The sequence below is a fragment of the Triturus cristatus genome, chromosome 10 (assembly GCF_964204655.1).
Source record: "Triturus cristatus chromosome 10, aTriCri1.1, whole genome shotgun sequence".
Classification (NCBI taxonomy): Eukaryota; Metazoa; Chordata; class Amphibia; order Caudata; family Salamandridae; genus Triturus; species Triturus cristatus.
This window is the reverse complement of record NC_140593.1, coordinates 856,456,842-856,482,175: the sequence shown is the minus strand read 5'-3', so window position 1 is coordinate 856,482,175 and position 25,334 is coordinate 856,456,842. Positions and strand designations below refer to the sequence as shown.

The following is a 25,334-nucleotide window of genomic DNA, read 5'->3' as shown; positions in this document are numbered from 1 at the left end:
ATAATGGAAGCTGTCTATCCCTCACCAGCGTGACGTACTGTGCTCCAGGGGTATCAGTGACAGCTCAAAAAGAGAAGTGACGATAGTTTGCGCTATTCGTTTGCACGTCCTTGTGTACTGAAGGTTGGGCCTCCTTCATGAAAGCAAGGCATGAGAGCAGAAATGCTTTTATTGACCTCACCGAGAGCATACACCTAGAACAAACAAAATGTCTGAAGGATAGAGGCATTTTCATTTCTTGTTCGATGACGGCCATGGAAAAGACAGCAACCATATTGCAGAAGAGAGCAGCATGTGCAGTTGCTTGCTTTGGGTGAAGCATTCACTAACTCGCTGCCAATAATCCCCGGAGCCGGTGCGAAAGGCAACTCTTGTGTGCCTCGGCTCGTTGGTCTAGGGGTATGATTCTCGCTTAGGGTGCGAGAGGTCCCGGGTTCAAATCCCGGACGAGCCCTTTTTCAGAGGTAAACATACGAATCCTACTCAAAACTCACAATGCCTGACTATTTCTCATTACACTCGCCGCATTGTTGCACAAAATATTTTGAACCTCATAAGAAACATGGATCACCGTGCTTTTTCTGCCTTCATGCTTAGTCTGTGTGTGTCCCAGGTGATGCTTTCCCAAGCTGTACTTGCTGGCATTTAGGCATCAGATATTTGTCTGTCGATGCCTGCATAAGTCAATTTTTAATACGTCTAATTGCAAGTATGTTGGCTGATATCTCTGCAGTTTTCACACTTGTTCCTCGCTTTCTGAGTGGCTGCTGATACAGCAGAATAGAAGTAGAGAGAACCCTTGAGAGGAACCTTGCTCTAACAGTAAAACACAGCAAGTGAGTTTCTGTAGTGTAGTGGTCATCACGTTCGCCTAACACGCGAAAGGTCCCTGGTTCGAGACCGGGCAGAAACACTGTGCATGTGCTGCTTTTAGGTGCACCCTCTAAAACCTTATTATCTCAATGCAAGCTTAAGAAGAGGCGGTCCTTGAACCCAGAGAGCCATGGGAAACTTCCTTTACTTTTGCAAGACGAAACAAAGTAATCCGCATCCATCAGTGGTCGCTCTTGTGCCTAGCTTTTTTTTTGTCATGCCATGTTGTATTGTGGGGTCTTTACACTTGTGACATTGCTGTGAACGTTGTAAGTGCAAACATTGGCAGGTGCAGTCAGAAGAGTCAGATCTGTACCCACCCAGGGCTGTCAGGATGGCCGAGTGGTCTAAGGCGCCAGACTCAAGAGAGCTTGATCTTCAGTGCAACTGAGACTTCTGGTCTCCTCATGGAGGCGTGGGTTCAAATCCCACTTCTGACAGGTTTCTTTTACACCCTTAAATCGTCCTGTTTTTTGCAGTGCATTCCCCACACACCACAATCTTTGCACGGACCTGTAACATATGACGAGAAATCCACCAACGATCAGGCTGGGCCCTCAATCACAATTCCATGTATTCCTGGAAGGGACACCTCAGGCACACCTTCAGTTAAATTTGCACTCCATCACACAAACTGCCGTGCTGGTTTCTCATTAAGCAGTTGATCCCATCTTTGTTGTGAGGCTCTCCTGCCACCTTTTGGGCGGAGAAGGCACTGTCCCTGCAACAACACAGGCAGACATGTTCAACAGGGCTTCCTGGTTATGTGGGAGGAGCAGATTGTCATTGGTACCCCCCTTGCGAATTTTAATTTACATAAGGAAGACAGAGAGGTATCTGGGAGTAGGCAGTACACACGGACATTGAACTCTATCTTGTGATTTGCAGCCAATTCTAGATTGAGGCAGGAGGAAAGGAGGTGACTTGCCCAAAAATGGCCATCCTGGAAATTCAGCCACCCTGGGGCTCCCAGGTTAGTGTTTCAGTCCTGCGAGCCACTCATATAAATCTCGCCTGATCGAGCCTGATCGAGCGCTGAGTGAGCGTGTTTGAATCCAGGAATCAAATGCCTCTGTCTTAGGAGCAAGAATTGGCAGGCCCTCCCTTGCATCTGGGGTGGAAGTCTATGGGGCAAGTGTCCAGGACTTGCAGAGGAGTACAAGTGCCAGAAAGTGCCTGCAGTTCTCATCAGCGCCTTTTTTCTGCTCTCTGGCAGCTAGGATATCGACTGATCCCTTCCTTGCAAGAGTGAAAAAAACAACACCTTGAGAGAAAACATGACTTTTTGTGGTTCACATAGAGAGAGAGCAGCCAAATAGCCCTGCTTTGTTTCTGAAAGACGCATCAGAAATTGCTTAAAATGCCGACTGGGGAATCAGGCTCGTTGGTCTAGGGGTATGATTCTCGCTTCGGGTGCGAGAGGTCCCGGGTTCAAATCCCGGACGAGCCCATGCTGTGGAATTATTTTTAGGCTGCTTATTATATAGGGCCATTTCTTCTTTTCAATGCTATAAGACGCCGTGTATGGTGAGAAAGTTCCTTTCCCTCTACGCTATTTCCCACTTTTGGCGTATAGAATTTCAGTGCCGGACTTCTTTGCAACTGCTTTTCTGGGGTGGACCATCAGTGTAGGAAAATTAAATGCAAAGTGTTTTTCTAGTGTGGTTTCAGGTATGGTTTTAAAATCGCCTTTTGGAATAAAAGGGGTCCTCGTTCCTTTCTTCCAAAGAAAGAGATCGGGTAAGGAGGGTCCAACTTTGAGCTTCATGGTCATTGGCCCTTGGTCTGTGCATTCCAGCCCACTACATGCCAAGAAGATTCCTGCAAGCGTGTCTGTTTCTGTAGTGTAGTGGTTATCACGTTCGCTTTACACGCGAAAGGTCCCTGGTTCGAGACCGGGCAGAAACAGCAGCTTTCTGTTTTTCACACAGTTTGCATTTACTCTCTCAATTTATAGGAAAGCTGAGATAATGGAAGCTGTCTATCCCTCACCAGCGTGACGTACTGTGCTCCAGGGGTATCAGTGACAGCTCAAAAAGAGAAGTGACGATAGTTTGCGCTATTCGTTTGCACGTCCTTGTGTACTGAAGGTTGGGCCTACTTCATGAAAGCAAGGCATGAGAGCAGAAATGGTTTTATTGACCTCACCGAGAGCATACACCTAGAACAAACAAAATGTCTGAAGGATAGAGGCATTTTCATTTCTTGTTCGATGACGGCCATGGAAAAGACAGCAACCATATTGCAGAAGAGAGCAGCATGTGCAGTTGCTTGCTTTGGGTGAAGCATTCACTAACTCGGTGCCAATAATCCCCGGAGCCGGTGCGAAAGGCATCTCTTGTGTGCCTCGGCTCGTTGGTCTAGGGGTATGATTCTCGCTTAGGGTGCGAGAGGTCCCGGGTTCAAATCCCGGACGAGCCCTTTTTCAGAGGTAAACATACGAATCCTACTCAAAACTCACAATGCCTGACTATTTCTCATTACACTCGCCGCATTGTTGCACAAAATATTTTGAACCTCATAAGAAACATGGATCACCATGCTTTTTCTGCCTTCATGCTTAGTCTCTGTGTGTCCCAGGTGATGCTTTCCCAAGCTGTACTTGCTGGCATTTAGGCATCAGATATTTGTCTGTCCATGCCTGCATAAGTCAATTTTTAATACGTCTAATTGCAAGTATGTTGGCTGATATCTCTGCAGTTTTCACACTTGCTCCTCGCTTTCTGAGTGGCTGCTGATACAGCAGAATAGAAGTAGAGAGAACCCTTGAGAGGAACCTTGCTCTAACAGTAAAACACAGCAAGTGAGTTTCTGTAGTGTAGTGGTCATCACGTTAGCCTAACACGCGAAAGGTCCCCGGTTCGAGACTGGGCAGAAACACTGTGCATGAGCGTCTTTTATGTGCACCCTCTAAAACCTTATTATCTCAATGCAAGCTTAAGAAGAGGCGGTCCTTGAACCCAGCGAGCCATGGGAAACTTCCTTTACTTTTGCAAGACGAAACAAAGTAATCCGCATCCATCAGTGGTCGCTCTTGTGCCTAGCTTTTTTTTTGTCATCCCATGTTGTATTGTGGGGTCTTTACACTTGTGACATTGCTGTGAACGTTGTAAGTGCAAACATTGGCAGGTGCAGTCAGAAGAGTCAGATCTGTGCACACCCAGGGCTGTCAGGATGGCCGAGTGGTCTAAGGCGCCAGACTCAAGAGAGCTTGATCTTCAGTGCAACTGAGACTTCTGGTCTCCTCATGGAGGCGTGGGTTCAAATCCCACTTCTGACAGGTTTCTTTTACACCCTTAAATCGTCCTGTTTTTTGCAGTGCATTCCCCACACACCACAATCTTTGCACGGACCTGTAACATATGACGAGAAATCCACCAACGATCAGGCTGGGCCCTCAATCACAATTCCATGTATTCCTGGAAGGGACACCTCAGGCACACCTTCCGTTAAATTTGCACTCCATCACACAAACTGCCGTGCTGGTTTCTCATCAAGCAGTTGATCCCATCTTTGTTGTGAGGCTCTCCTGCCACCTTTTGGGCGGAGAAGGCACTGTCCCTGCAACAACACAGGCAGACATGTTCAACAGGGCTTCCTGGTTATGTGGGAGGAGCAGATTGTCATTGGTCCCCCCTTGCGAATTTTAATTTACATAAGGAAGACAGAGAGGTATCTGGGAGTAGGCAGTACACACGGACATTGAACTCTATCTTGTGATTTGCAGCCAATTCTAGATTGAGGCAGGAGGAAAGGAGGTGACTTGCCCAAAAATGGCCATCCTGGCAATTCAGCCACCCTGGGGCTCCCAGGTTAGTGTTTCAGTCCTGCGAGCCACTCATATAAATCTCGCCTGATCGAGCCTGATCGAGCGCTGAGTGAGCGTGTTTGAATCCAAGAATCAAATGCCTCTGTCTTAGGAGCAAGAATTGGCAGGCCCTCCCTTGCATCTGGGGTGGAAGTCTATGGGGCAAGTGTCCAGGACTTGCAGAGGAGTACAAGTGCCAGAAAGTGCCTGCAGTTCTCATCAGCGCCTTTTTTCTGCTCTCTGGCAGCTAGGATATCGACTGATCCCTTCCTTGCAAGAGTGAAAAAAACAACACCTTGAGAGAAAACATGACTTTTTGTGGTTCACATAGAGAGAGAGCAGCCAAATAGCCCTGCTTTGTTTCTGAAAGACGCATCAGAAATTGCTTAAAATGCCGACTGGGGAATCAGGCTCGTTGGTCTAGGGGTATGATTCTCGCTTCGGGTGCGAGAGGTCCCGGGTTCAAATCCCGGACGAGCCCATGCTGTGGAATTATTTTTAGGCTGCTTATTATATAGGGCCATTTCTTCTTTTCAATGCTATAAGACGCCGTGTATGGTGAGAAAGTTCCTTTCCCTCTACGCTATTTCCCACTTTTGGCGTATAGAATTTCAGTGCCGGACTTCTTTGCAACTGCTTTTCTGGGGTGGACCATCAGTGTAGGAAAATTAAATGCAAAGTGTTTTTCTAGTGTGGTTTCAGGTATGGTTTTAAAATCGCCTTTTGGAATAAAAGGGGTCCTCGTTCCTTTCTTCCAAAGAAAGAGATCGGGTAAGGAGGGTCCAACTTTGAGCTTCATGGTCATTGGCCCTTGGTCTGTGCATTCCAGCCCACTACATGCCAAGAAGATTCCTGCAAGCGTGTCTGTTTCTGTAGTGTAGTGGTTATCACGTTCGCTTTACACGCGAAAGGTCCCTGGTTCGAGACCGGGCAGAAACAGCAGCTTTCTGTTTTTCACACAGTTTGCATTTACTCTCTCAATTTATAGGAAAGCTGAGATAATGGAAGCTGTCTATCCCTCACCAGCATGACGTACTGTGCTCCAGGGGTTTCAGTGACAGCTCAAAAAGAGAAGTGACGATAGTTTGCGCTATTCGTTTGCACGTCCTTGTGTACTGAAGGTTGGGCCTACTTCATGAAAGCAAGGCATGAGAGCAGAAATGGTTTTATTGACCTCACCGAGAGCATACACCTAGAACAAACAAAATGTCTGAAGGATAGAGGCATTTTCATTTCTTGTTCGATGACGGCCATGGAAAAGACAGCAACCATATTGCAGAAGAGAGCAGCATGTGCAGTTGCTTGCTTTGGGTGAAGCATTCACTAACTCGCTGCCAATAATCCCCGGAGCCGGTGCGAAAGGCAACTCTTGTGTGCCTCGGCTCGTTGGTCTAGGGGTATGATTCTCGCTTAGGGTGCGAGAGGTCCCGGGTTCAAATCCCGGACGAGCCCTTTTTCAGAGGTAAACATACGAATCCTACTCAAAACTCACAATGCCTGACTATTTCTCATTACACTCGCCGCATTGTTGCACAAAATATTTTGAACCTCATAAGAAACATGGATCACCATGCTTTTTCTGCCTTCATGCTTAGTCTCTGTGTGTCCCAGGTGATGCTTTCCCAAGCTGTACTTGCTGGCATTTAGGCATCGGATATTTGTCTGTCGATGCCTGCATAAGTCAATTTTTAATACGTCTAATTGCAAGTATGTTGGCTGATATCTCTGCAGTTTTCACACTTGCTCCTCGCTTTCTGAGTGGCTGCTGATACAGCAGAATAGAAGTAGAGAGAACCCTTGAGAGGAACCTTGCTCTAACAGTAAAATAGAGCAAGTGAGTTTCTGTAGTGTAGTGGTCATCATGTTAGCCTAACACGCGAAAGGTCCCCGGTTCGAGACTGGGCAGAAACACTGTGCATGAGCTGGTTTTATGTGTACCCTCTAAAACCTTATTATCTCAATGCAAGCTTAAGAAGAGGCGGTCCTTGAACCCAGCGAGCCATGGGAAACTTCCTTTACTTTTGCAAGACGAAACAAAGTAATCCGCATCCATCAGTGGTCGCTCTTGTGCCTAGCTTTTTTTTTGTCATGCAATGTTGTATTGTGGGGTCTTTACACTTGTGACATTGCTGTGAACGTTGTAAGTGCAAACATTGGCAGGTGCAGTCAGAAGAGTCAGATCTGTGCACACCCAGGGCTGTCAGGATGGCCGAGTGGTCTAAGGCGCCAGACTCAAGAGAGCTTGATCTTCAGTGCAACTGAGACTTCTGGTCTCCTCATGGAGGCGTGGGTTCAAATCCCACTTCTGACAGGTTTCTTTTACACCCTTAAATCGTCCTGTTTTTTGCAGTGCATTCCCCACACACCACAATGTTTGCACGGACCTGTAACATATGACGAGAAATCCACCAACGATCAGGCTGGGCCCTCAATCACAATTCCATGTATTCCTGGAAGGGACACCTCAGGCACACCTTCCGTTAAATTTGCACTCCATCACACAAACTGCCGTGCTGGTTTCTCATTAAGCAGTTGATCCCATCTTTGTTGTGAGGCTCTCCTGCCACCTTTTGGGCGGAGAAGGCACTGTCCCTGCAACAACACAGGCAGACATGTTCCACAGGGCTTCCTGGTTATGTGGGAGGAGCAGATTGTCATTGGTCCCCCCTTGCGAATTTTAATTTACATAAGGAAGACAGAGAGGTATCTGGGAGTAGGCAGTACACACGGACATTGAACTCTATCTTGTGATTTGCAGCCAATTCTAGATTGAGGCAGGAGGAAAGGAGGTGACTTGCCCAAAAATGGCCATCCTGGAAATTCAGCCACCCTGGGGCTCCCAGGTTAGTGTTTCAGTCCTGCGAGCCACTCATATAAATCTCGCCTGATCGAGCCTGATCGAGCGCTGAGTGAGCGTGTTTGAATCCAGGAATCAAATGCCTCTGTCTTAGGAGCAAGAATTGGCAGGCCCTCCCTTGAATCTGGGGTGGAAGTCTATGGGGCAAGTGTCCAGGACTTGCAGAGGAGTACAAGTGCCAGAAAGTGCCTGCAGTTCTCATCAGCGCCTTTTTTCTGCTCTCTGGCAGCTAGGATATCGACTGATCCCTTCCTTGCAAGAGTGAAAAAAACAACACCTTGAGAGAAAACATGACTTTTTGTGGTTCACATAGAGAGAGAGCAGCCAAATAGCCCTGCTTTGTTTCTGAAAGACGCATCAGAAATTGCTTAAAATGCCGACTGGGGAATCAGGCTCGTTGGTCTAGGGGTATGATTCTCGCTTCGGGTGCGAGAGGTCCCGGGTTCAAATCCCGGACGAGCCCATGCTGTGGAATTATTTTTAGGCTGCTTATTATATAGGGCCATTTCTTCTTTTCAATGCTATAAGACGCCGTGTATGGTGAGAAAGTTCCTTTCCCTCTACGCTATTTCCCACTTTTGGCGTATAGAATTTCAGTGCCGGACTTCTTTGCAACTGCTTTTCTGGGGTGGACCATCAATGTAGGAAAATTAAATGCAAAGTGTTTTTCTAGTGTGGTTTCAGGTATGGTTTTAAAATCGCCTTTTGGAATAAAAGGGGTCCTCGTTCCTTTCTTCCAAAGAAAGAGATCGGGTAAGGAGGGTCCAACTTTGAGCTTCATGGTCATTGGCCCTTGGTCTGTGCATTCCAGCCCACTACATGCCAAGAAGATTCCTGCTAGCGTGTCTGTTTCTGTAGTGTAGTTGTTATCACGTTCGCTTTACACGCGAAAGGTCCCTGGTTCGAGACCGGGCAGAAACAGCAACTTTCTGTTTTTCACACAGTTTGCATTTACTCTCTCAATTTATAGGAAAGCTGAGATAATGGAAGCTGTCTATCCCTCACCAGCGTGACGTACTGTGCTCCAGGGGTATCAGTGACAGCTCAAAAAGAGAAGTGACGATAGTTTGCGCTATTCGTTTGCACGTCCTTGTGTACTGAAGGTTGGGCCTCCTTCATGAAAGCAAGGCATGAGAGCAGAAATGGTTTTATTGACCTCACCGAGAGCATACACATAGAACAAACAAAATGTCTGAAGGATAGAGGCATTTTCATTTCTTGTTCGATGACGTCCATGGAAAAGACAGCAACCATATTGCAGAAGAGAGCAGCATGTGCAGTTGCTTGCTTTGGGTGAAGCATTCACTAACTCGCTGCCAATAATCCCCGGAGCCGGTGCGAAAGGCGACTCTTGTGTGCCTCGGCTCGTTGGTCTAGGGGTATGATTCTCGCTTAGGGTGCGAGAGGTCCCGGGTTCAAATCCCGGACGAGCCCTTTTCAGAGGTAAACATACGAATCCTACTCAAAACTCACAATGCCTGACTATTTCTCATTACACTCGCCGCATTGTTGCACAAAATATTTTGAACCTCATAAGAAACATGGATCACCGTGCTTTTTCTGCCTTCATGCTTAGTCTGTGTGTGTCCCAGGTGATGCTTTCCCAAGCTGTACTTGCTGGCATTTAGGCATCAGATATTTGTCTGTCGATGCCTGCATAAGTCAATTTTTAATACGTCTAATTGCAAGTATGTTGGCTGATATCTCTGCAGTTTTCACACTTGTTCCTCGCTTTCTGAGTGGCTGCTGATACAGCAGAATAGAAGTAGAGAGAACCCTTGAGAGGAACCTTGCTCTAACAGTAAAACACAGCAAGTGAGTTTCTGTAGTGTAGTGGTCATCACGTTCGCCTAACACGCGAAAGGTCCCCGGTTCGAGACCGGGCAGAAACACTGTGCATGAGCTGCTTTTATGTGCACCCTCTAAAACCTTATTATCTCAATGCAAGCTTAAGAAGAGGCGGTCCTTGAACCCAGAGAGCCATGGGAAACTTCCTTTACTTTTGCAAGACGAAACAAAGTAATCCGCATCCATCAGTGGTCGCTCTTGTGCCTAGCTTTTTTTTTGTCATGCCATGTTGTATTGTGGGGTCTTTACACTTGTGACATTGCTGTGAACGTTGTAAGTGCAAACATTGGCAGGTGCAGTCAGAAGAGTCAGATCTGTACCCACCCAGGGCTGTCAGGATGGCCGAGTGGTCTAAGGCGCCAGACTCAAGAGAGCTTGATCTTCAGTGCAACTGAGACTTCTGGTCTCCTCATGGAGGCGTGGGTTCAAATCCCACTTCTGACAGGTTTCTTTTACACCCTTAAATCGTCCTGTTTTTTGCAGTGCATTCCCCACACACCACAATCTTTGCACGGACCTGTAACATATGACGAGAAATCCACCAACGATCAGGCTGGGCCCTCAATCACAATTCCATGTATTCCTGGAAGGGACACCTCAGGCACACCTTCAGTTAAATTTGCACTCCATCACACAAACTGCCGTGCTGGTTTCTCATTAAGCAGTTGATCCCATCTTTGTTGTGAGGCTCTCCTGCCACCTTTTGGGCGGAGAAGGCACTGTCCCTGCAACAACACAGGCAGACATGTTCAACAGGGCTTCCTGGTTATGTGGGAGGAGCAGATTGTCATTGGTACCCCCCTTGCGAATTTTAATTTACATAAGGAAGACAGAGAGGTATCTGGGAGTAGGCAGTACACACGGACATTGAACTCTATCTTGTGATTTGCAGCCAATTCTAGATTGAGGCAGGAGGAAAGGAGGTGACTTGCCCAAAAATGGCCATCCTGGAAATTCAGCCACCCTGGGGCTCCCAGGTTAGTGTTTCAGTCCTGCGAGCCACTCATATAAATCTCGCCTGATCGAGCCTGATCGAGCGCTGAGTGAGCGTGTTTGAATCCAGGAATCAAATGCCTCTGTCTTAGGAGCAAGAATTGGCAGGCCCTCAATTGCATCTGGGGTGGAAGTCTATGGGGCAAGTGTCCAGGACTTGCAGAGGAGTACAAGTGCCAGAAAGTGCCTGCAGTTCTCATCAGCGCCTTTTTTCTGCTCTCTGGCAGCTAGGATATCGACTGATCCCTTCCTTGCAAGAGTGAAAAAAACAACACCTTGAGAGAAAACATGACTTTTTGTGGTTCACATAGAGAGAGAGCAGCCAAATAGCCCTGCTTTGTTTCTGAAAGACGCATCAGAAATTGCTTAAAATGCCGACTGGGGAATCAGGCTCGTTGGTCTAGGGGTATGATTCTCGCTTCGGGTGCGAGAGGTCCCGGGTTCAAATCCCGGACGAGCCCATGCTGTGGAATTATTTTTAGGCTGCTTATTATATAGGGCCATTTCTTCTTTTCAATGCTATAAGACGCCGTGTATGGTGAGAAAGTTCCTTTCCCTCTACGCTATTTCCCACTTTTGGCGTATAGAATTTCAGTGCCGGACTTCTTTGCAACTGCTTTTCTGGGGTGGACCATCAGTGTAGGAAAATTAAATGCAAAGTGTTTTTCTAGTGTGGTTTCAGGTATGGTTTTAAAATCGCCTTTTGGAATAAAAGGGGTCCTCGTTCCTTTCTTCCAAAGAAAGAGATCGGGTAAGGAGGGTCCAACTTTGAGCTTCATGGTCATTGGCCCTTGGTCTGTGCATTCCAGCCCACTACATGCCAAGAAGATTCCTGCAAGCGTGTCTGTTTCTGTAGTGTAGTGGTTATCACGTTCGCTTTACACGCGAAAGGTCCCTGGTTCGAGACCGGGCAGAAACAGCAGCTTTCTGTTTTTCACACAGTTTGCATTTACTCTCTCAATTTATAGGAAAGCTGAGATAATGGAAGCTGTCTATCCCTCACCAGCGTGACGTACTGTGCTCCAGGGGTATCAGTGACAGCTCAAAAAGAGAAGTGACGATAGTTTGCGCTATTCGTTTGCACGTCCTTGTGTACTGAAGGTTGGGCCTACTTCATGAAAGCAAGGCATGAGAGCAGAAATAGTTTTATTGACCTCACCGAGAGCATACACCTAGAACAAACAAAATGTCTGAAGGATAGAGGCATTTTCATTTCTTGTTCGATGACGGCCATGGAAAAGACAGCAACCATATTGCAGAAGAGAGCAGCATGTGCAGTTGCTTGCTTTGGGTGAAGCATTCACTAACTCGGTGCCAATAATCCCCGGAGCCGGTGCGAAAGGCATCTCTTGTGTGCCTCGGCTCGTTGGTCTAGGGGTATGATTCTCGCTTAGGGTGCGAGAGGTCCCGGGTTCAAATCCCGGACGAGCCCTTTTTCAGAGGTAAACATACGAATCCTACTCAAAACTCACAATGCCTGACTATTTCTCATTACACTCGCCGCATTGTTGCACAAAATATTTTGAACCTCATAAGAAACATGGATCACCATGCTTTTTCTGCCTTCATGCTTAGTCTCTGTGTGTCCCAGGTGATGCTTTCCCAAGCTGTACTTGCTGGCATTTAGGCATCAGATATTTGTCTGTCGATGCCTGCATAAGTCAATTTTTAATACGTCTAATTGCAAGTATGTTGGCTGATATCTCTGCAGTTTTCACACTTGCTCCTCGCTTTCTGAGTGGCTGCTGATACAGCAGAATAGAAGTAGAGAGAACCCTTGAGAGGAACCTTGCTCTAACAGTAAAACACAGCAAGTGAGTTTCTGTAGTGTAGTGGTCATCACGTTCGCCTAACACGCGAAAGGTCCCCGGTTCGAGACCGGGCAGAAACACTGTGCATGAGCTGCTTTTATGTGCACCCTCTAAAACCTTATTATCTCAATGCAAGCTTAAGAAGAGGCGGTCCTTGAACCCAGCGAGCCATGGGAAACTTCCTTTACTTTTGCAAGACGAAACAAAGTAATCCGCATCCATCAGTGGTCGCTCTTGTGCCTAGCTTTTTTTTTGTCATGCCATGTTGTATTGTGGGGTCTTTACACTTGTGACATTGCTGTGAACGTTGTAAGTGCAAACATTGGCAGGTGCAGTCAGAAGAGTCAGATCTGTGCACACCCAGGGCTGTCAGGATGGCCGAGTGGTCTAAGGCGCCAGACTCAAGAGAGCTTGATCTTCAGTGCAACTGAGACTTCTGGTCTCCTCATGGAGGCGTGGGTTCAAATCCCACTTCTGACAGGTTTCTTTTACACCCTTAAATCGTCCTGTTTTTTGCAGTGCATTCCCCACACACCACAATCTTTGCACGGACCTGTAACATATGACGAGAAATCCACCAACGATCAGGCTGGGCCCTCAATCACAATTCCATGTATTCCTGGAAGGGACACCTCAGGCACACCTTCCGTTAAATTTGCACTCCATCACACAAACTGCCGTGCTGGTTTCTCATTAAGCAGTTGATCCCATCTTTGTTGTGAGGCTCTCCTGCCACCTTTTGGGCAGAGAAGGCACTGTCCCTGCAACAACACAGGCAGACATGTTCAACAGGGCTTCCTGGTTATGTGGGAGGAGCAGATTGTCATTGGTCCCCCCTTGCGAATTTTAATTTACATAAGGAAGACAGAGAGGTATCTGGGAGTAGGCAGTACACACGGACACTGAACTCTATCTTGTGATTTGCAGCCAATTCTAGATTGAGGCAGGAGGAAAGGAGGTGACTTGCCCAAAAATGGCCATCCTGGGAATTCAGCCACCCTGGGGCTCCCAGGTTAGTGTTTCAGTCCTGCGAGCCACTCATATAAATCTCGCCTGATCGAGCCTGATCGAGCGCTGAGTGAGCGTGTTTGAATACAAGAATCAAATGCCTCTGTCTTAGGAGCAAGAATTGGCAGGCCCTCCCTTGCATCTGGGGTGGAAGTCTATGGGGCAAGTGTCCAGGACTTGCAGAGGAGTACAAGTGCCAGAAAGTGCCTGCAGTTCTCATCAGCGCCTTTTTTCTGCTCTCTGGCAGCTAGGATATCGACTGATCCCTTCCTTGCAAGAGTGAAAAAAACAACACCTTGAGAGAAAACATGACTTTTTGTGGTTCACATAGAGAGAGAGCAGCCAAATAGCCCTGCTTTGTTTCTGAAAGACGCATCAGAAATTGCTTAAAATGCCGACTGGGGAATCAGGCTCGTTGGTCTAGGGGTATGATTCTCGCTTCGGGTGCGAGAGGTCCCGGGTTCAAATCCCGGACGAGCCCATGCTGTGGAATTATTTTTAGGCTGCTTATTATATAGGGCCATTTCTTCTTTTCAATGCTATAAGACGCCGTGTATGGTGAGAAAGTTCCTTTCCCTCTACGCTATTTCCCACTTTTGGCGTATAGAATTTCAGTGCCGGACTTCTTTGCAACTGCTTTTCTGGGGTGGACCATCAGTGTAGGAAAATTAAATGCAAAGTGTTTTTCTAGTGTGGTTTCAGGTATGGTTTTAAAATCGCCTTTTGGAATAAAAGGGGTCCTCGTTCCTTTCTTCCAAAGAAAGAGATCGGGTAAGGAGGGTCCAACTTTGAGTTTCATGGACATTGGCCCTTGGTCTGTGCATTCCAGCCCACTACATGCCAAGAAGATTCCTGCAAGCGTGTCTGTTTCTGTAGTGTAGTGGTTATCACGTTCGCTTTACACGCGAAAGGTCCCTGGTTCGAGACCGGGCAGAAACAGCAACTTTCTGTTTTTCACACAGTTTGCATTTACTCTCTCCATTTATAGGAAAGCTGAGATAATGGAAGCTGTCTATCCCTCACCAGCGTGACGTATTGTGCTCCAGGGGTATCAGTGACAGCTCAAAAAGAGAAGTGACGATAGTTTGCGCTATTCGTTTGCACGTCCTTGTGTACTGAAGGTTGGGCCTCCTTCATGAAAGCAAGGCATGAGAGCAGAAATGGTTTTATTGACCTCACCGAGAGCATACACCTAGAACAAACAAAATGTCTGAAGGATAGAGGCATTTTCATTTCTTGTTCGATGTCGGCCATGGAAAAGACAGCAACCATATTGCAGAAGAGAGCAGCATGTGCAGTTGCTTGCTTTGGGTGAAGCATTCACTAACTTGCTGCCAATAATCCCCGGAGCCGGTGCGAAAGGCGACTCTTGTGTGCCTCGGCTCGTTGGTCTAGGGGTATGATTCTCGCTTTGGGTGCGAGAGGTCCCGGGTTCAAATCCCGGACGAGCCCTTTTTCAGAGGTAAACATACGAATCCTACTCAAAACTCACAATGCCTGACTATTTCTCATTACACTCGCCGCATTGTTGCACAAAACATTTTGAACCTCATAAGAAACATGGATCACCGTGCTTTTTCTGCCTTCATGCTTAGTCTGTGTGTGTCCCAGGTGATGCTTTCCCAAGCTGTACTTGCTGGCATTTAGGCATCAGATATTTGTCTGTCGATGCCTGCATAAGTCAATTTTTAATACGTCTAATTGCAAGTATGTTGGCTGATATCTCTGCAGTTTTCACACTTGTTCCTCGCTTTCTGAGTGGCTGCTGATACAGCAGAATAGAAGTAGAGAGAACCCTTGAGAGGAACCTTGCTCTAACAGTAAAACACAGCAAGTGAGTTTCTGTAGTGTAGTGGTCATCACGTTCGCCTAACACGCGAAAGGTCCCCGTTTCGAGACCGGGCAGAAACACTGTGCATGAGCTGCTTTTATGTGCACCCTCTAAAACCTTATTATCTCAATGCAAGCTTAAGAAGAGGCGGTCCTTGAACCCAGAGAGCCATGGGAAACTTCCTTTACTTTTGCAAGACGAAACAAAGTAATCCGCATCCATCAGTGGTCGCTCTTGTGCCTAGCTTTTTTTTTGTCATGCCATGTTGTATTGTGGGGTCTTTACACTTGTGACATTGCTGTGAACGTTGTAAGTGCAAACATTGGCAGGTGCAGTCAGAAGAGTCAGATCTGTACACACCCAGGGCTGTCAGGATGGCCGAGTGGTCTAAGGCGCCAGACTCAAGAGAGCTTGATCTTCAGTGCAATTGAGACTTCTGGTCTCCTCATGGAGGCGTGGGTTCAAATCCCACTTCTGACAGGTTTCTTTTACACCCTTAAATCGTCCTGTTTTTTGCAGTGCATTCCCCACACACCACAATCTTTGCACGGACCTGTAACATATGACGAGAAATCCACCAACGATCAGGCTGGGCCCTCAATCACAATTCCATGTATTCCTGGAAGGGACACCTCAGGCACACCTTCCGTTAAATTTGCACTCCATCACACAAACTGCCGTGCTGGTTTCTCATTAAGCAGTTGATCCCATCTTTGTTGTGAGGCTCTCCTGCCACCTTTTGGGCGGAGAAGGCACTGTCCCTGCAACAACACAGGCAGACATGTTCAACAGGGCTTCCTGGTTATGTGGGAGGAGCAGATTGTCATTGGTCCCCCCTTGCGAATTTTAATTTACATAAGGAAGACAGAGAGGTATCTGGGAGTAGGCAGTACACACGGACACTGAACTCTATCTTGTGATTTGCAGCCAATTCTAGATTGAGGCAGGAGGAAAGGAGGTGACTTGCCCAAAAATGGCCATCCTGGGAATTCAGCCACCCTGGGGCTCCCAGGTTAGTGTTTCAGTCCTGCGAGCCACTCATATAAATCTCGCCTGATCGAGCGCTGAGTGAGCGTGTTTGAATACAAGAATCAAATGCCTCTGTCTTAGGAGCAAGAATTGGCAGGCCCTCCCTTGCATCTGTGGTGGAAGTCTATGGGGCAAGTGTCCAGGACTTGCAGAGGAGTACAAGTGCCAGAAAGTGCCTGCAGTTCTCATCAGCACCTTTTTTCTGTTCTCTGGCAGCTAGGATATCGACTGATCCCTTCCTTGCAAGAGTGAAAAAAACAACACCTTGAGAGAAAACATGACTTTTTGTGGTTCACATAGAGAGAGAGCAGCCAAATAGCCCTGCTTTGTTTCTGAAAGACGCATCAGAAATTGGTTAAAATGCCGACTGGCGAATCAGGCTCGTTGGTCTAGGGGTATGATTCTCGCTTCGGGTGCGAGAGGTCCCGGGTTCAAATCCCGGACGAGCCCATGCTGTGGAATTATTTTTAGGCTGCTTATTATATAGGGCCATTTCTTCTTTTCAATGCTATAAGACGCCGTGTATGGTGAGAAAGTTCCTTTCCCTCTACGCTATTTCCCACTTTTGGCGTATAGAATTTCAGTGCCGGACTTCTTTGCAACTGCTTTTATGGGGTGGACCATCAGTGTAGGAAAATTAAATGCAAAGTGTTTTTCTAGTGTGGTTTCAGGTATGGTTTTAAAATCGCCTTTTGGAATAAAAGGGGTCCTCGTTCCTTTCTTCCAAAGAAAGAGATCGGGTAAGGAGGGTCCAACTTTGAGCTTCATGGACATTGGCCCTTGGTCTGTGCATTCCAGCCCACTACATGCCAAGAAGATTCCTGCAAGCGTGTCTGTTTCTGTAGTGTAGTGGTTATCACGTTCGCTTTACACGCGAAAGGTCCCTGGTTCGAGACCGGGCAGAAACAGCAACTTTCTGTTTTTCACACAGTTTGCATTTACTCTCTCAATTTATAGGAAAGCTGAGATAATGGAAGCTGTCTATCCCTCACCAGCGTGACGTACTGTGCTCCAGGGGTATCAGTGACAGCTCAAAAAGAGAAGTGACGATAGTTTGCGCTATTCGTTTGCACGTCCTTGTGTACTGAAGGTTGGGCCTCCTTCATGAAAGCAAGGCATGAGAGCAGAAATGCTTTTATTGACCTCACCGAGAGCATACACCTAGAACAAACAAAATGTCTGAAGGATAGAGGCATTTTCATTTCTTGTTCGATGACGGCCATGGAAAAGACAGCAACCATATTGCAGAAGAGAGCAGCATGTGCAGTTGCTTGCTTTGGGTGAAGCATTCACTAACTCGCTGCCAATAATCCCCGGAGCCGGTGCGAAAGGCAACTCTTGTGTGCCTCGGCTCGTTGGTCTAGGGGTATGATTCTCGCTTAGGGTGCGAGAGGTCCCGGGTTCAAATCCCGGACGAGCCCTTTTTCAGAGGTAAACATACGAATCCTACTCAAAACTCACAATGCCTGACTATTTCTCATTACACTCGCCGCATTGTTGCACAAAATATTTTGAACCTCATAAGAAACATGGATCACCGTGCTTTTTCTGCCTTCATGCTTAGTCTGTGTGTGTCCCAGGTGATGCTTTCCCAAGCTGTACTTGCTGGCATTTAGGCATCAGATATTTGTCTGTCGATGCCTGCATAAGTCAATTTTTAATACGTCTAATTGCAAGTATGTTGGCTGATATCTCTGCAGTTTTCACACTTGTTCCTCGCTTTCTGAGTGGCTGCTGATACAGCAGAATAAAAGTAGAGAGAACCCTTGAGAGGAACCTTGCTCTAACAGTAAAACACAGCAAGTGAGTTTCTGTAGTGTAGTGGTCATCACGTTCGCCTAACACGCGAAAGGTCCCCGGTTCGAGACCGGGCAGAAACACTGTGCATGAGCTGCTTTTATGTGCACCCTCTAAAACCTTATTATCTCAATGCAAGCTTAAGAAGAGGCGGTCCTTGAACCCAGAGAGCCATGGGAAACTTCCTTTACTTTTGCAAGACGAAACAAAGTAATCCGCATCCATCAGTGGTCGCTCTTGTGCCTAGCTTTTTTTTTGTCATGCCATGTTGTATTGTGGGGTCTTTACACTTGTGACATTGCTGTGAACGTTGTAAGTGCAAACATTGGCAGGTGCAGTCAGAAGAGTCAGATCTGTACACACCCCGGGCTGTCAGGATGGCCGAGTGGTCTAAGGCGCCAGACTCAAGAGAGCTTGATCTTCAGTGCAACTGAGACTTCTGGTCTCCTCATGGAGGCGTGGGTTCAAATCCCACTTCTGACAGGTTTCTTTTACACCCTTAAATCGTCCTGTTTTTTGCAGTGCATTCCCCACACACCACAATCTTTGCACGGACCTGTAACATATGACGAGAAATCCACCAACGATCAGGCTGGGCCCTCAATCACAATTCCATGTATTCCTGGAAGGGACACCTCAGGCACACCTTCAGTTAAATTTGCACTCCATCACACAAACTGCCGTGCTGGTTTCTCATTAAGCAGTTGATCCCATCTTTGTTGTGAGGCTCTCCTGCCACCTTTTGGGCGGAGAAGGCACTGTCCCTGCAACAACACAGGCAGACATGTTCAACAGGGCTTCCTGGTTATGTGGGAGGAGCAGATTGTCATTGGTCCCCCCTTGCGAATTTTAATTTACATAAGGAAGACAGAGAGGTATCTGGGAGTAGGCAGTACACACGGACATTGAACTCTATCTTGTGATTTGCAGCCAATTCTAGATTGAGGCAGGAGGAAAGGAGGTGACTTGCCCAAAAATGGCCATCCTGGAAATTCAGCCACCCTGGGGCTCCCAGGTTAGTGTTTCAGTCCTGCGAGCCACTCATATAAATCTCGCCTGATCGAGCCTGATCGAGCGCTGAGTGAGCGTGTTTGAATCCAGGAATCAAATGCCTCTGTCTTAGGAGCAAGAATTGGCAGGCCCTCCCTTGCATCTGGGGTGGAAGTCTATGGGGCAAGTGTCCAGGACTTGCAGAGGAGTACAAGTGCCAGAAAGTGCCTGCAGTTCTCATCAGCGCCTTTTTTCTGCTCTCTGGCAGCTAGGATATCGACTGATCCCTTCCTTGCAAGAGTGAAAAAAACAACAGCTTGAGAGAAAACATGACTTTTTGTGGTTCACATAGAGAGAGAGCAGCCAAATAGCCCTGCTTTGTTTCTGAAAGACGCATCAGAAATTGCTTAAAATGCCAACTGGGGAATCAGGCTCGTTGGTCTAGGGGTATGATTCTCGCTTCGGGTGCGAGAGGTCCCGGGTTCAAATCCCGGACGAGCCCATGCTGTGGAATTATTTTTAGGCTGCTTATTATATAGGGCCATTTCTTCTTTTCAATGCTATAAGACGCCGTGTATGGTGAGAAAGTTCCTTTCCCTCTACGCTATTTCCCACTTTTGGCGTATAGAATTTCAGTGCCGGACTTCTTTGCAACTGCTTTTCTGGGGTGGACCATCAGTGTAGGAAAATTAAATGCAAAGTGTTTTTCTAGTGTGGTTTCAGGTATGGTTTTAAAATCGCCTTTTGGAATAAAAGGGGTCCTCGTTCCTTTCTTCCAAAGAAAGAGATCGGGTAAGGAGGGTCCAACTTTGAGCTTCATGGTCATTGGCCCTTGGTCTGTGCATTCCAGCCCACTACATGCCAAGAAGATTCCTGCAAGCGTGTCTGTTTCTGTAGTGTAGTGGTTATCACGTTCGCTTTACACGCGAAAGGTCCCTGGTTCGAGACCGGGCAGAAACAGCAGCTTTCTGTTTTTCACACAGTTTGCATTTACTCTCTCAATTTATAGGAAAGCTGAGATAATGGAAGCTGTCTATCCCTCACCAGCGTGACGTACTGTGCTCCAGGGGTATCAGTGACAGCTCAAAAAGAGAAGTGACGATAGTTTGCGCTATTCGTTTGCACGTCCTTGTGTACTGAAGGTTGGGCCTACTTCATGAAAGCAAGGCATGAGAGCAGAAATGGTTTTATTGACCTCACCGAGAGCATACACCTAGAACAAACAAAATGTCTGAAGGATAGAGGCATTTTCATTTCTTGTTCGATGACGGCCATGGAAAAGACAGCAACCATATTGCAGAAGAGAGCAGCATGTGCAGTTGCTTGCTTTGGGTGAAGCATTCACTAACTCGCTGCCAATAATCCCCGGAGCCGGTGCGAAAGGCAACTCTTGTGTGCCTCGGCTCGTTGGTCTAGGGGTATGATTCTCGCTTAGGGTGCGAGAGGTCCCGGGTTCAAATCCCGGACGAGCCCTTTTTCAGAGGTAAACATACGAATCCTACTCAAAACTCACAATGCCTGACTATTTCTCATTACACTCGCCGCATTGTTGCACAAAATATTTTGAACCTCATAAGAAACATGGATCACCATGCTTTTTCTGCCTTCATGCTTAGTCTCTGTGTGTCCCAGGTGATGCTTTCCCAAGCTGTACTTGCTGGCATTTAGGCATCAGATATTTGTCTGTCGATGCCTGCATAAGTCAATTTTTAATACGTCTAATTGCAAGTATGTTGGCTGATATCTCTGCAGTTTTCACACTTGCTCCTCGCTTTCTGAGTGGCTGCTGATACAGCAGAATAGAAGTAGAGAGAACCCTTGAGAGGAACCTTGCTCTAACAGTAAAACACAGCAAGTGAGTTTCTGTAGTGTAGTGGTCATCACGTTCGCCTAACACGCGAAAGGTCCCCGGTTCGAGACCGGGCAGAAACACTGTGCATGAGCTGCTTTTATGTGCACCCTCTAAAACCTTATTATCTCAATGCAAGCTTAAGAAGAGGCGGTCCTTGAACCCAGAGAGCCATGGGAAACTTCCTTTACTTTTGCAAGACGAAACAAAGTAATCAGCATCCATCAGTGGTCGCTCTTGTGCCTAGCTTTTTTTTTGTCATGCCATTTGGTATTGTGGGGTCTTTACACTTGTGACATTGCTGTGAACGTTGTAAGTGCAAACATTGGCAGGTGCAGTCAGAAGAGTCAGATCTGTACACACCCAGGGCTGTCAGGATGGCCGAGTGGTCTAAGGCGCCAGACTCAAGAGAGCTTGATCTTCAGTGCAACTGAGACTTCTGGTCTCCTCATGGAGGCGTGGGTTCAAATCCCACTTCTGACAGGTTTCTTTTACACCCTTAAATCGTCCTGTTTTTTGCAGTGCATTCCCCACACACCACAATCTTTGCACGGACCTGTAACATATGACGAGAAATCCACCAACGATCAGGCTGGGCCCTCAATCACAATTCCATGTATTCCTGGAAGGGACACCTCAGGCACACCTTCCGTTAAATTTGCACTCCATCACACAAACTGCCGTGCTGGTTTCTCATTAACCAGTTGATCCCATCTTTGTTGTGAGGCTCTCCTGCCACCTTTTGGGCGGAGAAGGCACTGTCCCTGCAACAACACAGGCAGACATGTTCAACAGGGCTTCCGGGTTATGTGGGAGGAGCAGATTGTCATTGGTCCCCCCTTGCGAATTTTAATTTACATAAGGAAGACAGAGAGGTATCTGGGAGTAGGCAGTACACACGGACATTGAACTCTATCTTGTGATTTGCAGCCAATTCTAGATTGAGGCAGGAGGAAAGGAGGTGACTTGCCCAAAAATGGCCATCCTGGAAATTCAGCCACCCTGGGGCTCCCAGGTTAGTGTTTCAGTCCTGCGAGCCACTCATATAAATCTCGCCTGATCGAGCCTGATCGAGCGCTGAGTGAGCGTGTTTGAATCCAGGAATCAAATGCCTCTGTCTTAGGAGCAAGAATTGGCAGGCCCTCCCTTGCATCTGGGGTGGAAGTCTATGGGGCAAGTGTCCAGGACTTGCAGAGGAGTACAAGTGCCAGAAAGTGCCTGCAGTTCTCATCAGCGCCTTTTTTCTGCTCTCTGGCAGCTAGGATATCGACTGATCCCTTCCTTGCAAGAGTGAAAAAAACAACACCTTGAGAGAAAACATGACTTTTTGTGGTTCACATAGAGAGAGAGCAGCCAAATAGCCCTGCTTTGTTTCTGAAAGACGCATCAGAAATTGCTTAAAATGCCGACTGGGGAATCAGGCTCGTTGGTCTAGGGGTATGATTCTCGCTTCGGGTGCGAGAGGTCCCGGGTTCAAATCCCGGACGAGCCCATGCTGTGGAATTATTTTTAGGCTGCTTATTATATAGGGCCATTTCTTCTTTTCAATGCTATAAGACGCCGTGTATGGTGAGAAAGTTCCTTTCCCTCTACGCTATTTCCCACTTTTGGCGTATAGAATTTCAGTGCCGGACTTCTTTGCAACTGCTTTTCTGGGGTGGACCATCAGTGTAGGAAAATTAAATGCAAAGTGTTTTTCTAGTGTGGTTTCAGGTATGGTTTTAAAATCGCCTTTTGGAATAAAAGGGGTCCTCGTTCCTTTCTTCCAAAGAAAGAGATCGGGTAAGGAGGGTCCAACTTTGAGCTTCATGGTCATTGGCCCTTGGTCTGTGCATTCCAGCCCACTACATGCCAAGAAGATTCCTGCAAGCGTGTCTGTTTCTGTAGTGTAGTGGTTATCACGTTCGCTTTACACGCGAAAGGTCCCTGGTTCGAGACCGGGCAGAAACAGCAGCTTTCTGTTTTTCACACAGTTTGCATTTACTCTCTCAATTTATAGGAAAGCTGAGATAATGGAAGCTGTCTATCCCTCACCAGCGTGACGTACTGTGCTCCAGGGGTATCAGTGACAGCTCAAAAAGAGAAGTGACGATAGTTTGCGCTATTCGTTTGCACGTCCTTGTGTACTGAAGGTTGGGCCTACTTCATGAAAGCAAGGCATGAGAGCAGAAATGGTTTTATTGACCTCACCGAGAGCATACACCTAGAACAAACAAAATGTCTGAAGGATAGAGGCATTTTCATTTCTTGTTCGATGACGGCCATGGAAAAGACAGCAACCATATTGCAGAAGAGAGCAGCATGTGCAGTTGCTTGCTTTGGGTGAAGCATTCACTAACTCGCTGCCAATAATCCCCGGAGCCGGTGCGAAAGGCAACTCTTGTGTGCCTCGGCTCGTTGGTCTAGGGGTATGATTCTCGCTTAGGGTGCGAGAGGTCCCGGGTTCAAATCCCGGACGAGCCCTTTTTCAGAGGTAAACATACGAATCCTACTCAAAACTCACAATGCCTGACTATTTCTCATTACACTCGCCGCATTGTTGCACAAAATATTTTGAACCTCATAAGAAACATGGATCACCATGCTTTTTCTGCCTTCATGCTTAGTCTCTGTGTGTCCCAGGTGATGCTTTCCCAAGCTGTACTTGCTGGCATTTAGGCATCAGATATTTGTCTGTCGATGCCTGCATAAGTCAATTTTTAATACGTCTAATTGCAAGTATGTTGGCTGATATCTCTGCAGTTTTCACACTTGCTCCTCGCTTTCTGAGTGGCTGCTGATACAGCAGAATAGAAGTAGAGAGAACCCTTGAGAGGAACCTTGCTCTAACAGTAAAATACTGCAAGTGAGTTTCTGTAGTGTAGTGGTCATCACGTTCGCCTAACACGCGAAAGGTCCCCGGTTCGAGACTGGGCAGAAACACTGTGCATGAGCTGGTTTTATGTGCACCCTCTAAAACCTTATTATCTCAATGCAAGCTTAAGAAGAGGCGGTCCTTGAACCCAGCGAGCCATGGGAAACTTCCTTTACTTTTGCAAGACGAAACAAAGTAATCCGCATCCATCAGTGGTTGCTCTTGTGCCTAGCTTTTTTTTTGTCATGCAATGTTGTATTGTGGGGTCTTTACACTTGTGACATTGCTGTGAACGTTGTAAGTGCAAACATTGGCAGGTGCAGTCAGAAGAGTCAGATCTGTGCACACCCAGGGCTGTCAGGATGGCCGAGTGGTCTAAGGCGCCAGACTCAAGAGAGCTTGATCTTCAGTGCAACTGAGACTTCTGGTCTCCTCATGGAGGCGTGGGTTCAAATCCCACTTCTGACAGGTTTCTTTTACACCCTTAAATCGTCCTGTTTTTTGCAGTGCATTCCCCACACACCACAATGTTTGCACGGACCTGTAACATATGACGAGAAATCCACCAACGATCAGGCTGGGCCCTCAATCACAATTCCATGTATTCCTGGAAGGGACACCTCAGGCACACCTTCCGTTAAATTTGCACTCCATCACACAAACTGCCGTGCTGGTTTCTCATTAAGCAGTTGATCCCATCTTTGTTGTGAGGCTCTCCTGCCACCTTTTGGGCGGAGAAGGCACTGTCCCTGCAACAACACAGGCAGACATGTTCCACAGGGCTTCCTGGTTATGTGGGAGGAGCAGATTGTCATTGGTCCCCCCTTGCGAATTTTAATTTACATAAGGAAGACAGAGAGGTATCTGGGAGTAGGCAGTACACACGGACATTGAACTCTATCTTGTGATTTGCAGCCAATTCTAGATTGAGGCAGGAGGAAAGGAGGTGACTTGCCCAAAAATGGCCATCCTGGAAATTCAGCCACCCTGGGGCTCCCAGGTTAGTGTTTCAGTCCTGCGAGCCACTCATATAAATCTCGCCTGATCGAGCCTGATCGAGCGCTGAGTGAGCGTGTTTGAATCCAGGAATCAAATGCCTCTGATTTAGGAGCAAGAATTGGCAGGCCCTCCCTTGCATCTGGGGTGGAAGTCTATGGGGCAAGTGTCCAGGACTTGCAGAGGAGTACAAGTGCCAGAAAGTGCCTGCAGTTCTCATCAGCGCCTTTTTTCTGCTCTCTGGCAGCTAGGATATCGACTGATCCCTTCCTTGCAAGAGTGAAAAAAACAACACCTTGAGAGAAAACATGACTTTTTGTGGTTCACATAGAGAGAGAGCAGCCAAATAGCCCTGCTTTGTTTCTGAAAGACGCATCAGAAATTGCTTAAAATGCCAACTGGGGAATCAGGCTCGTTGGTCTAGGGGTATGATTCTCGCTTCGGGTGCGAGAGGTCCCGGGTTCAAATCCCGGACGAGCCCATGCTGTGGAATTATTTTTAGGCTGCTTATTATATAGGGCCATTTCTTCTTTTCAATGCTATAAGACGCCGTGTATGGTGAGAAAGTTCCTTTCCCTCTACGCTATTTCCCACTTTTGGCGTATAGAATTTCAGTGCCGGACTTCTTTGCAACTGCTTTTCTGGGGTGGACCATCAATGTAGGAAAATTAAATGCAAAGTGTTTTTCTAGTGTGGTTTCAGGTATGGTTTTAAAATCGCCTTTTGGAATAAAAGGGGTCCTCGTTCCTTTCTTCCAAAGAAAGAGATCGGGTAAGGAGGGTCCAACTTT

The 25,334-nt window shown here is 47.1% G+C and overlaps 29 non-coding genes across 29 annotated transcripts; all 29 read left to right on the top strand.

Annotated features, from left to right (window-relative positions):
- The first annotated feature begins 382 nt into the window (after window positions 1–382).
- On the top strand, window positions 383–454 carry TRNAP-AGG (transfer RNA proline (anticodon AGG)). The gene has a single exon. It is a non-coding gene; the product is annotated as a tRNA-Pro (tRNA).
- A 386-nt stretch (window positions 455–840) lies between these two features.
- On the top strand, window positions 841–913 carry TRNAV-AAC (transfer RNA valine (anticodon AAC)). The gene has a single exon. It is a non-coding gene; the product is annotated as a tRNA-Val (tRNA).
- A 1,338-nt stretch (window positions 914–2,251) lies between these two features.
- On the top strand, window positions 2,252–2,323 carry TRNAP-CGG (transfer RNA proline (anticodon CGG)). Its single transcript has one exon. It is a non-coding gene; the product is annotated as a tRNA-Pro (tRNA).
- Window positions 2,324–2,708: 385 nt separating this feature from the next.
- Window positions 2,709–2,781, top strand: TRNAV-UAC (transfer RNA valine (anticodon UAC)). The gene has a single exon. It is a non-coding gene; the product is annotated as a tRNA-Val (tRNA).
- A 441-nt stretch (window positions 2,782–3,222) lies between these two features.
- On the top strand, window positions 3,223–3,294 carry TRNAP-AGG (transfer RNA proline (anticodon AGG)). Its single transcript has one exon. It is a non-coding gene; the product is annotated as a tRNA-Pro (tRNA).
- A 1,796-nt stretch (window positions 3,295–5,090) lies between these two features.
- TRNAP-CGG (transfer RNA proline (anticodon CGG)) lies at window positions 5,091–5,162 on the top strand. Its single transcript has one exon. It is a non-coding gene; the product is annotated as a tRNA-Pro (tRNA).
- A 385-nt stretch (window positions 5,163–5,547) lies between these two features.
- On the top strand, window positions 5,548–5,620 carry TRNAV-UAC (transfer RNA valine (anticodon UAC)). The gene has a single exon. It is a non-coding gene; the product is annotated as a tRNA-Val (tRNA).
- Window positions 5,621–6,061: 441 nt separating this feature from the next.
- TRNAP-AGG (transfer RNA proline (anticodon AGG)) lies at window positions 6,062–6,133 on the top strand. The gene has a single exon. It is a non-coding gene; the product is annotated as a tRNA-Pro (tRNA).
- Window positions 6,134–7,929: 1,796 nt separating this feature from the next.
- On the top strand, window positions 7,930–8,001 carry TRNAP-CGG (transfer RNA proline (anticodon CGG)). The gene has a single exon. It is a non-coding gene; the product is annotated as a tRNA-Pro (tRNA).
- An 899-nt stretch (window positions 8,002–8,900) lies between these two features.
- TRNAP-AGG (transfer RNA proline (anticodon AGG)) lies at window positions 8,901–8,972 on the top strand. Its single transcript has one exon. It is a non-coding gene; the product is annotated as a tRNA-Pro (tRNA).
- Window positions 8,973–9,357: 385 nt separating this feature from the next.
- Window positions 9,358–9,430, top strand: TRNAV-AAC (transfer RNA valine (anticodon AAC)). The gene has a single exon. It is a non-coding gene; the product is annotated as a tRNA-Val (tRNA).
- Window positions 9,431–10,768: 1,338 nt separating this feature from the next.
- TRNAP-CGG (transfer RNA proline (anticodon CGG)) lies at window positions 10,769–10,840 on the top strand. The gene has a single exon. It is a non-coding gene; the product is annotated as a tRNA-Pro (tRNA).
- Window positions 10,841–11,225: 385 nt separating this feature from the next.
- Window positions 11,226–11,298, top strand: TRNAV-UAC (transfer RNA valine (anticodon UAC)). The gene has a single exon. It is a non-coding gene; the product is annotated as a tRNA-Val (tRNA).
- A 441-nt stretch (window positions 11,299–11,739) lies between these two features.
- TRNAP-AGG (transfer RNA proline (anticodon AGG)) lies at window positions 11,740–11,811 on the top strand. Its single transcript has one exon. It is a non-coding gene; the product is annotated as a tRNA-Pro (tRNA).
- Window positions 11,812–12,197: 386 nt separating this feature from the next.
- TRNAV-AAC (transfer RNA valine (anticodon AAC)) lies at window positions 12,198–12,270 on the top strand. The gene has a single exon. It is a non-coding gene; the product is annotated as a tRNA-Val (tRNA).
- Window positions 12,271–13,607: 1,337 nt separating this feature from the next.
- TRNAP-CGG (transfer RNA proline (anticodon CGG)) lies at window positions 13,608–13,679 on the top strand. The gene has a single exon. It is a non-coding gene; the product is annotated as a tRNA-Pro (tRNA).
- A 385-nt stretch (window positions 13,680–14,064) lies between these two features.
- TRNAV-UAC (transfer RNA valine (anticodon UAC)) lies at window positions 14,065–14,137 on the top strand. The gene has a single exon. It is a non-coding gene; the product is annotated as a tRNA-Val (tRNA).
- Window positions 14,138–16,436: 2,299 nt separating this feature from the next.
- On the top strand, window positions 16,437–16,508 carry TRNAP-CGG (transfer RNA proline (anticodon CGG)). Its single transcript has one exon. It is a non-coding gene; the product is annotated as a tRNA-Pro (tRNA).
- A 385-nt stretch (window positions 16,509–16,893) lies between these two features.
- On the top strand, window positions 16,894–16,966 carry TRNAV-UAC (transfer RNA valine (anticodon UAC)). The gene has a single exon. It is a non-coding gene; the product is annotated as a tRNA-Val (tRNA).
- Window positions 16,967–17,407: 441 nt separating this feature from the next.
- Window positions 17,408–17,479, top strand: TRNAP-AGG (transfer RNA proline (anticodon AGG)). Its single transcript has one exon. It is a non-coding gene; the product is annotated as a tRNA-Pro (tRNA).
- Window positions 17,480–17,865: 386 nt separating this feature from the next.
- Window positions 17,866–17,938, top strand: TRNAV-AAC (transfer RNA valine (anticodon AAC)). The gene has a single exon. It is a non-coding gene; the product is annotated as a tRNA-Val (tRNA).
- A 1,337-nt stretch (window positions 17,939–19,275) lies between these two features.
- Window positions 19,276–19,347, top strand: TRNAP-CGG (transfer RNA proline (anticodon CGG)). Its single transcript has one exon. It is a non-coding gene; the product is annotated as a tRNA-Pro (tRNA).
- A 385-nt stretch (window positions 19,348–19,732) lies between these two features.
- On the top strand, window positions 19,733–19,805 carry TRNAV-UAC (transfer RNA valine (anticodon UAC)). Its single transcript has one exon. It is a non-coding gene; the product is annotated as a tRNA-Val (tRNA).
- Window positions 19,806–20,246: 441 nt separating this feature from the next.
- On the top strand, window positions 20,247–20,318 carry TRNAP-AGG (transfer RNA proline (anticodon AGG)). The gene has a single exon. It is a non-coding gene; the product is annotated as a tRNA-Pro (tRNA).
- A 386-nt stretch (window positions 20,319–20,704) lies between these two features.
- Window positions 20,705–20,777, top strand: TRNAV-AAC (transfer RNA valine (anticodon AAC)). Its single transcript has one exon. It is a non-coding gene; the product is annotated as a tRNA-Val (tRNA).
- Window positions 20,778–22,114: 1,337 nt separating this feature from the next.
- On the top strand, window positions 22,115–22,186 carry TRNAP-CGG (transfer RNA proline (anticodon CGG)). Its single transcript has one exon. It is a non-coding gene; the product is annotated as a tRNA-Pro (tRNA).
- Window positions 22,187–22,571: 385 nt separating this feature from the next.
- On the top strand, window positions 22,572–22,644 carry TRNAV-UAC (transfer RNA valine (anticodon UAC)). The gene has a single exon. It is a non-coding gene; the product is annotated as a tRNA-Val (tRNA).
- A 441-nt stretch (window positions 22,645–23,085) lies between these two features.
- On the top strand, window positions 23,086–23,157 carry TRNAP-AGG (transfer RNA proline (anticodon AGG)). The gene has a single exon. It is a non-coding gene; the product is annotated as a tRNA-Pro (tRNA).
- A 1,796-nt stretch (window positions 23,158–24,953) lies between these two features.
- Window positions 24,954–25,025, top strand: TRNAP-CGG (transfer RNA proline (anticodon CGG)). The gene has a single exon. It is a non-coding gene; the product is annotated as a tRNA-Pro (tRNA).
- Window positions 25,026–25,334: the final 309 nt, after the last annotated feature.